This window comes from Quercus suber, unplaced genomic scaffold (assembly GCF_002906115.3).
Source record: "Quercus suber isolate HL8 unplaced genomic scaffold, Cork oak 2.0 scaffold_796, whole genome shotgun sequence".
NCBI classification, from domain to species: Eukaryota; Viridiplantae; Streptophyta; class Magnoliopsida; order Fagales; family Fagaceae; genus Quercus; species Quercus suber.
This window is the reverse complement of record NW_027070231.1, coordinates 145,455-157,269: the sequence shown is the minus strand read 5'-3', so window position 1 is coordinate 157,269 and position 11,815 is coordinate 145,455. Positions and strand designations below refer to the sequence as shown.

Genomic DNA, 11,815 nt, shown 5'->3' with positions numbered 1-11,815 from the left:
ATGTAGCTTTACGACAGCCAAGGTTTATTGAGACTCTAAAAGGCACGATAAACCCGGGAAACTTGTGGAAGGGCATCAAACTGTAATGTGATGAGGTTTAAAAACTTTGGAAGGAGAGATCAAACCAAATTCAAAATCTCAAAAAATTTCATTCTTCCTTCCATATCAGAAATGTAACCAACCTGCGTTACGTTTATCCCAACAACACATTTGTCTGGTCAATGAGTCTGATTATTTATCTCTAAATATTTATGTACCAATATAATTATCAGTTGTATGTTTACAAATAGATCAAACAACAAATTTGCCTCGACAATTGGTCAAAGTCTAGTGTGGTTATTTATGTCTAGCTATTCATGTACCAATACAATTGTCCATTTTATTTTTATAAAAAAATCAAGTGTACTAGCTTTACATTCGCAGGGAGGGAGATGTTCTTGCTATACATATTGTTCTCTTTCCTGCCTAATGTCATCTTCTTCAAGCTATATACCTATAAATAGATCAAGTGTACTAGTTTTACATAATGTTCTCGTCCCTGCTTAATGTCAATTTCTTCAAGCTATATGTTTATAAATAGATCAAGTGTACTAGTTTTACATAATGTCCTCTTACCTGCTTAATGTCAATTTCTTCAAGCGTATATTATGTAACTAATGTAACTTCTTATGAGACAATTAATCAATGTAACATTATGCAGAATATTACCTAAATGACATTAAAAATTGATTGTTAAAATTAAAAATGTACATAATATCTAGAAGGAGGATACATATTTAGTTTGGTTATAGATTAAAATAAGTTCTCAATGATGGGAAGTAAATACCTTTTATATTTTTAATTTTACGCTTTATTTGTTTTAAAGTAAAATATTTTCAAACATAAAATATTGTATAGGTAAAAAATTTTATATGTAAAATAATTTCAGTGAAATGTTTTCAAGTTTTTGATATGATAAATAAATTTTTTCAAGTAAACCACCAAAGGTAATAAAACCTTTGAATATGTTTCAAGTAAAATATGTTTGATTTTTCCCATTCTGCGCCTTCCTTTTACATTTATTTCTCATTCGTGGCCTCCTCTTTTTCCTTTTCTTTTTTCAATACAAATATTAAATCTATTTGTTCATTTACTTTTAATTCAATTATTACAGATCAAAGTCTAACACTAGGTCCCTTCTCGGAAGGGGAAAAAAAAAGTCTGTCACTAGAGAGAGGCCAATGGAAATAAGTTTTATTTTTTTCTTCCCCATTTTACCCCTTCCCTTTACATTTATTTCATACGTGACTCTTTTTTACTTCTTCTTTTTCTTTTCTTTTTTAAATAAAAAATTAAATTATATTTTTTTAATTTGTTGGGTTGGGTTTTTCCTTTACAAGGTGTGCAGGTCTAAATTAATACAATGGATTATAGATGCATAGCCCATATTGAGGGAAGGATTTAAATTTTGGTGAATATAAGATGGGCTTGATTGATTGAATAAATTTTAAGGTTGGCAGGGCTGGGGACAACAAGCACGTGAGATTGAAAGATTAGTTTGTGAGAATGGTTTTTGTTTTTGTTTTTTTTTGTTTTGTTTTGTTTTTTTTTTTTTTTTTTTTTTTTTTTTGCTATAATGTGTGGTACTCTTCATTCTTTTTCTTGACAAATGAGGATATTTAGATTTCTTTGAGTATTTGACTATTCACTTGAGTGTATGCGGTCTCTCATTCCCAAGTCATTAATGGGAAGAATCTTATAAGGATGACCCTAAGATATTGACGAGAGATTTCGAATCCAAGATCTACATTCTAATTGTTTGTTTGTTTGTATGTTTGGGTTCGTAGTCTTAAAAATTAGAATAGAGTATACCCATTTGGTAGTTTTAGAGAGGGCACCACTGTGTCTGTGAGGCTCCCAAGTCCCAAAATTTCTTTTTTGGTTTTTTTTAATAATAATAATATTTTTTTGGAAACTTATAATAATATTACTAGTTGGTTTTGTGTTGTGATGGAGGATTTTCAACTCTTCAAGTTATGAATTCAGGTGGCTCTGAATTCATATTTGGGATATTTCATGTTTAATTTTTGTGGGTTATTTATTTATTTATTTATTGTTTAGTGTTGAATCTAGGTTTTTTCAGAGCTTAAATAAGAGCATTAGGATTGGTGGTGCCAAAAATTTAGTAATTTAGTAATTTGCCACCACAAAAAACTACTTTATCTATTTTTCCATCTTACTTTACAAAACATCCAACAATAGCAGTTTTATTTTAGCATTCAACATAATAAAATAAAATAAATAATACAGTAAAATAATATATCTACTGCGATAAACAACAACCACCACAATAAAATAATATATCTTTTAATAAAATATATATTTTTTTTTACCATCTTAGTTATAGTGCACAGCTATCTTTGGCTGTGCACTGTAGCTCAATAGTAAAAATATATGGTTTTTGCTCCTCTGATGCATTAGCCTTTGTTCCACTTTTGTTATATTTAGTTGCTAAATTTAGCATTTTACCTATTTGCCTCTACCAATACTAATGCTCTAAACTTTTATTCTTGAGGTTGACATGCTAGTTTTCTGGCTCTATTTTTGTTTCACGCAATTTTTAATTTTAGTGCCAACTGCCAATCATTTGCAAATACTTGCTTTCTTCTTTGGCTTTGTGGGATTGTTTATGCCCAATCAATTTGTTTATGCCCAATCTTAGATGTCAAATTCTATTCAAGGTTTGGAACTTGGAACTTTACTTTTTATAGCTTGGAAATCACTTGCTTTAAGAATTAGCTTATAGTGGTGTTTTGTTTGTTTGTTTTTTTTTTTTTTTTTTTTGCCAATAAGCTCTAACTTTAAGTCTTTAATGATGCCAAATAGCCACATCTCTCCTACATCAATTTATGCAACGCTGAGCTTCAAATGAAAGTCTGTTAGGTGATAAAAGTGTGAATCTTGCAAATAAGTCCGATGGTTCTCTCTAAGCCCCGGGTTCTCTCCAGAGAAGAGGAAGTCGAAATATTGCGTAGTAAAAAGAAGGTGAAGGACGTTCACCACGCTGATTTTAATGACGGAGCAAGTGATGGTGGCCATTCTCAGAGCCATCAGAATGTATGGGGGTCTGCTAGAGCCTCCTTTAAGGAGAAACTAGTGGGTGAAATGCCAGGAGCTTTCGCAAAAGCTTTTGATTTTTCTGAGATGATGGATGCTGATGCTGAATCTGACGACGAGGTTTCTGACCTTCGAGAAGGACTAGCAGCTGTTAAACTTTCAAGAGAAACTAAGTTAAGGATCAGAGGTCCTTGGGCTCAAACGTTGATTGTTAAGCTATTTGGGAGATCGGTTGGGTTTAATTTTCTCCAAAGTAAGCTCAACATTTTATGGAAACCTTCAGGGAGACTTGATTGCGTCGACCTAGGAAACGATTTTTACTCAGTCCGCTTCGCTCTGAAAGAGGACCTGAATTCAGTTTTGGAAAAAGGCCCTTGGTTCATTGGGGACATTTTTTATCCATCAGGCCATGGGAACCGTTTTTTAAACCAGGTATGGCTAACGTCTCCTCGATCGCGGTGTGGGTTCGGCTTCATCATCTCCCTATGGAACTTTATGAAGCTGAGGTTCTAAAGCAAATTGGAGAAGCATTGGGCAAGGTCCTTCGTATAGATGCTCACACAGCACTAGAGGCGAGGGGAAAGTATGCTAGATTATGTATTCAAGTAGACATTAACAAACCGCTGATCAATACTGTTCTTATTGGTAAGTTTGAGCAACAGGTAGTGTATGAGGTATCCATAAACTGTGCTTTGGCTGCGGCAGGATTGGGCATAAGAAGGAGGCTTGCCCACACCTTGTCCGGAAACCGGGTTCGCCGGTGAGTGGAGATAATGTTGAGCGTGGTGATTCAGCAAGGTCACACACCTTGCATGCTATGGACAGTTCTACAGATGGAGTGGCACGTCAGGTGGTAGTGGAGCAGATACGGAAAGCACATTGTACGGGCCTTGGATGGTTGTGACACGCAAGAAGTTTGGACAACGTATTTCCAGGAATGTTGCGGTTACGGAGGGTCCCACGAGTCTGGGGAATGCAGTGAAATTCCATACTAATGGACAAGCTCTTTCTGTTAAGGCCAACAGGATGGGCTGGGTTAAGGAGCCCACAAGTTTAAGTATAGCTGGCACCGAACCCAGCAAGAAGATTTTCCAAGGAGGACCAACCCGTATGGGCTTTGCATCGAGCGATTATGAGCCTGCCATTCAGTCAAGCCCATCAGTGAGGGGCAAAAAAGGCATAGCCAGGACTAGGGCGTCTAACACTTATACCAAGTCAGCCGCTGACTTTAACAACAGACCTTCCTCTCATAAAGATCAAACTTTGTCCTGGAGAAGCATTGACGGCATCAAGAGGAAAATTGATACACCCTTTCAATTCACGGCTTCTGATAAGGTTGTAGTAGGCTGTCAACTTGAGGGTAAGAGTAGTGGAGAGGCTGAAGCTAGTGATGATCGAAATCAGTGTATATCCGCCATAAATGAGGGTTGGTTACCAGGCAGCGGACGGAGACTTGAAAGCCGAGTTAGTAGAAGGCAGATTGGAGGTAGATGTCGCTGATACTCTTATGCGAGATGATTCCTGTAGTGGAGAGAAGGATGTTGGAGGTCCAGCCAACAATCACTTACCCAATGGGGATTCGTCCTGTAATCAAGCTGTCTCTTGTGTTCAGCTTACCCGCTTTAGCAAGGAAAATGTCCTTGTTGGCGAAGATGGGATGGAACTTGAAAAGGATGGCGGTGTTGATACGTCGTCTGGATAAGTGCTCCACCCTTGACCCATCAGTGTTTTCCCATGAATATAATCGTTTGGAACAGCAGGGGCGTTCTGAAGCCCAATTTTCAGAAACATGTCAGGGAGTTGGTTAGAAATCACAACCCTGCTATTATGGTAATTATGGAAACCCGTCTAGGGGGAGAAAGAGCCAGGGAGGTTACCGACAGACTTCCTTTCGATGGTGCGATTCACACGGAGACAATCGGCTTTACTGGTGGTTTGTGGCTCTTGTGGAATTCAGATATGGTGGCAGTTGATCAGCTTGCTAAAACGGAGCAAGAGATTCATGTGGAAGTTAAGGTACACTCTTCTAACCTTTCTTGGTTATTTTCTGCTATTTATGCAAGTCCGAGATGCGAAGAGAGAGGCATTTTATGGAATAACCTATCAAAAGTAGCAGAGTTGCATAATAAACCTTGGGTGATTGCTGGTGACTTCAATGAACTCCTCATCGGGGAGGATAAGCTTGGGGGCAGACCAGTAAGCATCAATAGGTCCCTCCTTTTAAGGAGTGTCTTGACAGATGTAATATGGTGGATTTAGGATTTAATGGGCCAAGGTTCACGTGGACAAATAAAAGAGATGCCAACTGTTTCATTCAGGAAAGAATAGACAGATACTTTATGAATNTTTTATCTTTTTGAATTTCAGATTTGAAATAATTTTTTTTCTGGAGGTTAGTTATGTGGAATAGAGGCAATGATATTATTACATAATGTATATTTGCGAATCATGGCTCGCTTGGATGGGGTTCAAAGGGCAATGGCAAACTGTCCCTCTCCCTCTCTAATCCAGTTGGAAAATCATCTCCTCTCGGAATTGGATATGGTGAATGGTCAAGAAACAGAGCTCTGGGCTTTAAAAGCTAGAATTAATTGGATGATGTTGGGGGACCGTAACACATCCTTCTATCACATCTCAGCTCTGACAAGGAGAAAGCGGAATCAGATTATGTCAGTTAAAAATGAGGCAGGGGACTGGATTTTGGAAGAAAGGGAAGTTATGAATTACTTTAGAGAAGGGTTCTACAAATTGTATACTACCAGTCAGGACTCGGCAACATGGGATTTGAACTACCACTCTCAATGGCAGGCCAAACTTTCGGAGGAAGAGAAAGGTGGGATTAGTCAAATGGTGACAGAGGAGGAAATTTCTACTGCCTTATGGTCCTTAAAGGCTTTTAAGGCTCCAGGTCCAGATGGTCTTCATGCAGGGTTTTACCAGCGCTTTTGGATCATTGTCGGGGACTCGGTCAAGGAAGAGGTCAAGAAAGTGTTTAGGGAAAAGAAAATTCCTGAATATCTGAACAGCACTAACATCGTTCTTATTCCTAAGGTGCAAGGTCCTGAGACTATTGGGAGTTACCGCCCCATAAGTCTTTGCAATTCTGTCTACAAAATTATTTCCAAAATCTTGGTTGGAAGAATCAGACCCTTTCTGGATAAACTTATCTCCCCTTGTCAAGCAGCATTCGTTCCAGGAGAAGGGGGGTGGATAATGCGATTATAGTTCAAGAAATCATTCATACTATAGGCAAAACGAGAGGAAAAGTGGGCTATATGGCCCTCAAGATTGATTTAGAAAAGGCTTACGATAAACTTGAGTGGAGTTTTATTAGAAACATGTTGATTAGATTCAATCTTCCTGAGAATCTCATTGAGATTATCATGAGTTGCATCACCTCGACTACAACCTCCATCCTCTTCAACGGGGGTAGTTTAGATGCTTTTTCTCCATCTAGAGGAATAAGGCAGGGTGATCCTTTATCCCCGTACATCTTTATCATGTGCATGGAATACTTAGGCCAATTGATTCAGGACAAATGCGAAGAAGGTCTGTGGAACCAGTGAAAGCTTCTAGAAGTGGCCCCCCTTTTCTCATCTATTTTTCGCCGACGACCTGGTTCTCTTTGCCAAGGCATCTATGGGGAACTGTAGGGTCATAAAAGAGGTGCTTGATAAATTTTGTAAGGACTCTGGCCAGACGATTAGTTTTGCTAAGTCGAGAGTGTTTTTCTCCCCGAACATTGAGCAGGTTAATGAGGAGGCTTTTGCCTCAACCCTCGGGTTCCAAGCTACGAGTTGTTTAGGGAATACCTTGGTTTTCCAATTAAACATCGTGGAGGGTCCAGTCAGGATTTTAACTTCGTGGTGGATAAAGTGAAGCTGAAATTAGCCGGGTGGAAGGCAAATCTCCTCTCGGCAGCAGGGAGGGCTGTTCTTATTCAAGCTTCATCCTCGGCTATTCCGGCTTATGTTATGCAGAGTTGTATGCTTCCTGGTAAGGTCCTAGAGGGTATTGATAGAGTTAATAGGAACTTTCTCTGGGGCTCTTCAGATAGTAGTAAAAAGATGCATTGGGTGGGTTGGAAGAAGGTTACTAGACCAAAAGAAGATGGGGGACTGGGTCTCCAAACAGCTAAGGGAAGGAACACCGCATTACTTGCAAAATTAAACTGGCGATTCCACACTGAGGAAAAGTCCCCATGGGCAAGAGTGATTAGAATGAAGTATTGCAATCATCTTCGAGTGAGCTCTAGAAATGAAAATCAGTTGCCGAGTTCTAGAGTGTGGAAGAGTTTAAAGAAAGGTGAGGACATCTTCAAGAAAGGCATCAGATGGGTGCCTGGGTCTGACAGCCACCTGGACTTTTGGAATGATAACTGGTCATCAATTGGTCCTCTTAGACTGGCCATTCATGGTCCCCTGACCCAAGATTCGGCTAGGTTAAAAGTCAAGGATGTTGGTCACTTAGGTGGGTGGGACTGGGAGAAGATTCAGATGGAATTTCCTAGTAGTATCAAAAAGGTCATCCAAGCCATTCCCATGCCCTTAGCAGCAAGAGCAGAAGATAAGTTGGCTTGGGAACCTTCACCGAAGGGAGATTTTGACCTGAAATCAGCTTATTTATTGTCTTTAGAGCCTGGTATGGAAGCTTCTTTTAAGGGGAAGTGGATCTGGAAATTAAAAACCCTTCCTAGAATCCAATTCTTTGTTTGGCAGTGTATGCATCAGAGCATTGGTGTCAAGAAGTGCCTCTCGGCAAGAGGTATGCTAGCAGACAACACTTGCCCCATTTGTCAGAATGGTCCAGAAAATATTCTCCATGCCTTACGTGACTGCCCCTCGGCTAAAACCACCTGGCACCAGCTCGGAGTGCAACCATCTAACCCCTCCTTCTTCGTTGAGAATCTTAAGGACTGGCTGTATTCTAACAGCACTGCAAATCCGAAGCTAAGAAATGGTCAACTTCCGTGGTTTCAGGTATTTTTGTTTGCTATATGGCTGATTTGGAAGAGTAGAAATCTTTACATTTTTAAGGATAGAACTCGAAATCCAAATCTTGCCAAAGAAATTCTGGCTCGAGCTATGGAATATTATCACTGTGCATGCAGCCACATGGCAACCAAGAAGCTGATTTGGAAAAATATTACATGGGAAAAGCCCAACGCTGGATGGATGAAGCTCAATACGGATGGGTCTTCCAATGGCTCTCTCGGGTTAGCTGGAGGTGGAGGAGTGCTTAGAGATGAAGAGGGTAAGTGGGTGATTGGTTATGCCAGGAAAATTGGGTCAGCAAACAGCTACCTGGCTGAGCTTTGGGCTCTCCGTGATGGGCTATTTCAGTGCTTACAAGCCCATGTCCAAGCAGTAGTCATTGAAATGGATGCCAAAGTCATAGTTGATGCTTTTTCTCTTCAGAACTATTTTAACGTTATTGTTTCTTCTCTCATGGATGATTGTAGGCATTTAGCCACCCTGATCCCTCAAGTGAGGTTTAGGCATGTGTATAGAGAAGCAAATAGGTGTGCGGATCATTTGGCTAAGTTAGGGTCATCAATGGATGTTGATTTTGCTGTTTTTTCTTGTCCTCCTGTGGACATCCTTTCTAGTTTTGAGGCTGATTGCCATGGTATGGTTGTAAGAAGGCTGTGTTCTGAGCCTGTGCTTGTTTGTTAGTTTTAATGATATTTCCTTTCTACCAAAAAAAAAAAAAAATGATGCCTCTTCCCCTTATAAGAGTAAGGTGGAAGTTAAGGACATGTGTTCAAGACCTATCGGGTGGAAGCTTGTCTTGGGTTTGTAAGATAGACTTGTTTTTTTGGCTTTCTTTGATGTAACCTTGCATTTAGCTGCTGTTTTTGATAGGTGTTGGGAAAGCTTTGTAGCTAGTGTAGTTTTCTTTGGCTCTCCTTGATGCTACCTTGTTCTTGTATACAAAATTATTTTTTCATTGAATAAAATTCTGTCGTTTGTTCTCAAAAAAAAAAAAAAAAAAAAAAAACACCTATCAGGTGGGGAATAACTTATTAGTAAAAACAAAATAATCACTGTGGTTTGCATGTCCAAACCTAAAATGCTCAAAATTACACAAACATAGGATATTAACAATTCCGACTAGCTACTTACAAGGGCATATGGAGAAAATTGATTATCTTGTTTTAGATGCAAAATTACTACTAATTAACATGAACTACGTAGAATTTTTTCTTTTTTTTAGAAATTTTATAGACAAAAAAAAAAATTTTGACAAAATTTTTCATACTTGTTGATATGGCAAATTGATGGTGGTAGTAAAAGAGTGATGTTAGTAGTAGACTTAGATGAAAACTAGTAAAAGTTTGCTAAATTAACTCTTATTATTATTATTATTATTATTTTAGAAGTACAACATTTACAATATTTTTTACAACAAATCCTAGGTTTTAAGTTGCTTTTTGTTTTCTATTTGAAAATATCACTATAATTATTTTTTTGCCATTAATAACAAGCTGTAATAACCTACTACTCAACAATAGTTGTAAAAGTGTTGTGAAAAATATTGTGAACTTTGCATTTTTCTCTCTTTTTTATTTGTTTTTCATCTAGTAAAAAAAATATTATTTTATTTACTGATTATAAATAACCCTATTAGTTAAAATTTGGGGGCCTTAGGTGACCGCATCTCTGGCTCTACCATTCAGCCAACCCTGGTTGCTTAGGACCAACCACTGCAAGAATTGTGTATAAAATTTGTTTGCCAAGTTAATTAAAAAGGTAATTTCTAACCCTTAATTGAGTTTTGACAAATTCCAAATAAATATATTTTTAGAAGTTTATTTAGTAATTAATTGTTTCAGATTAGGAATGCCCTTGACTTAGCTTTGTTAATGCATTCCAAATAGGGGCTGTTTCTTGTGATTTTACATGTTTTGCTTGCATTTGCTTCTCATGGTGGTTTCTGAAGTTGTGGGAAGATAAGACTAACAATCTATAAATGCTAGGTTGATAACCTTATCTTGTTTCACCATTTTAGTCTTTGCTCTTGAAGGTTGTGTAACTTGTGTTATCTGATATTGCATTCGTAGCATTTGAACTTCCACCTTAAGGGGCTATTGGATAAAAAAAAAAATTGAAATTTCTTTTTCAATCAAGGCCTGATTTGGTGAGAACCTTTTTTTCTAGACATTTTCATTACTTTTCAAGTGATAACATGTCTTTACCATTATTGTTATCCTGTTTCAATCGTCTTTTACTATGTGTATCTGGGTCTTAATGTTAAGACTCCATAAAGTAAGTCAATTCATAAAGAAAATTTTCATGTTGAGTGAACTTGTGTCAATGTATTTGCTATTCATTGAATTTCTAATCTAGATATTTTCAATCTTACATATCGTATTATATTTTCAATCTTACAAAGGTGAGCTCCCAGGGGAAATTTGGTTCAGCAACTCTGGTGATACTCTTGTTACAGGTTCCATATGAGACTCTGCATGTATGTTCCTCTCTTTTGTTGTTAATTCAAAATATAAATACTTGTGCTACAATATATTCTGGTCCAATTAAAGTTAATTATATATATATATATATATATGAAAACCACAAAATTTATTATAAGTCTTTAAAATGGGCTTCAAAAAAAGAAATTGCAAATATATGCTTCCAATCCAATATTTGCTGGTCCAATTAAAGAAGAAGAATTGGGGAAGTGAAGTGAAGTGAGATAGAAAAAAGAATTAAAAAATTTTACGTGGGCTGTGGGATTATTTATTTAATTTTTATTTTTTAGATGTGGAAGGAGAATTCAAAGGAAAATGAGGGGTTATTAAATTTTAAGGTTCCAAGTGTATGAATATTCTTCTCCTGTCTTTTCATTAAATAGAAAAACAAACATTTTCTTGATTTTCACTTGAAAGATTTTCAGGATGATGTTGAGGTGGATGATTCAAAATTGGGCTCAGAGAAACAAGCTACTGTTCCTACATAAAAGCCCAATACGATAGTAAATGTCAATTCTTGCTTTTATTGGCCCACAAAAGACTTCATGGAAAGGACAAGCGCGGGCTTTACAATTGGATAATTATGAGCCTGACAGTCTTTGCTTAGGCCCCTTACTTATTGTGTACGTTTGGGAACATGTTATTAATTTTTTTTTTCTTTTTTTTTTTGGCTGAAATTGAAACCTAAAAGTGTTATTTAGATTTTTACTAAAAATTTTTTGCTGAAAATAAGCTAAAGTATACTTGTATTTTGAGAAAAAAAGTAAAGAAAAAAAATGAGGTTTTAAAAAGTTGTATATAAGAGTTAAAAATCAAAGATCTGACTTATCTAGTTTTTGCTTAAAATATTGTAAATATAAGGTAAAAGTTAAATAAAATAAGTAGATGACTAACATAAGACCTGCAAATAATAAAAAAAAAAAAAGTAATAAATTAACTTATAAAGTGATTGCTCGTGTTAAGTAAGATTTTAATGAATGATAATAAGAGAAATTGCTCTCTTATTTTACTATCCTCATGGCAAATGATGTTACTTAAATAAAAAATAAAAAAATAAAAAAATCTAACCTTGTTTTTAAAAAAAATTCAAATCTTCAAAAATATTTTTTTTTTTCTTGGATTAAATTAAGGTACAATGCCTTAAATCCAATACATTAGGTTCATCAATTAAATTAAAATATATGATTTTATTAACTAATAAAACAAATACATAATTTTTTTTTCTCAAGGAAAATTTAATTTCAA

General features: G+C 36.5%; 1 long non-coding RNA gene across 2 annotated transcripts; it reads left to right on the top strand.

The window, feature by feature from the left end:
• Nucleotides 1-9,987: 9,987 nt before the first annotated feature.
• Nucleotides 9,988-11,347, top strand: LOC136064899 (uncharacterized). 2 transcript variants are annotated; one of them, XR_010626550.1, is made up of 4 exons: nt 9,988-10,075; nt 10,160-10,236; nt 10,492-10,566; nt 10,996-11,347. It is a non-coding gene; the product is annotated as an uncharacterized LOC136064899 (long non-coding RNA). The 2 variants fall into 2 exon arrangements; XR_010626549.1 differs by having other exon boundaries at nt 9,988-10,236.
• The last annotated feature ends 468 nt before the right edge of the window (nt 11,348-11,815 follow it).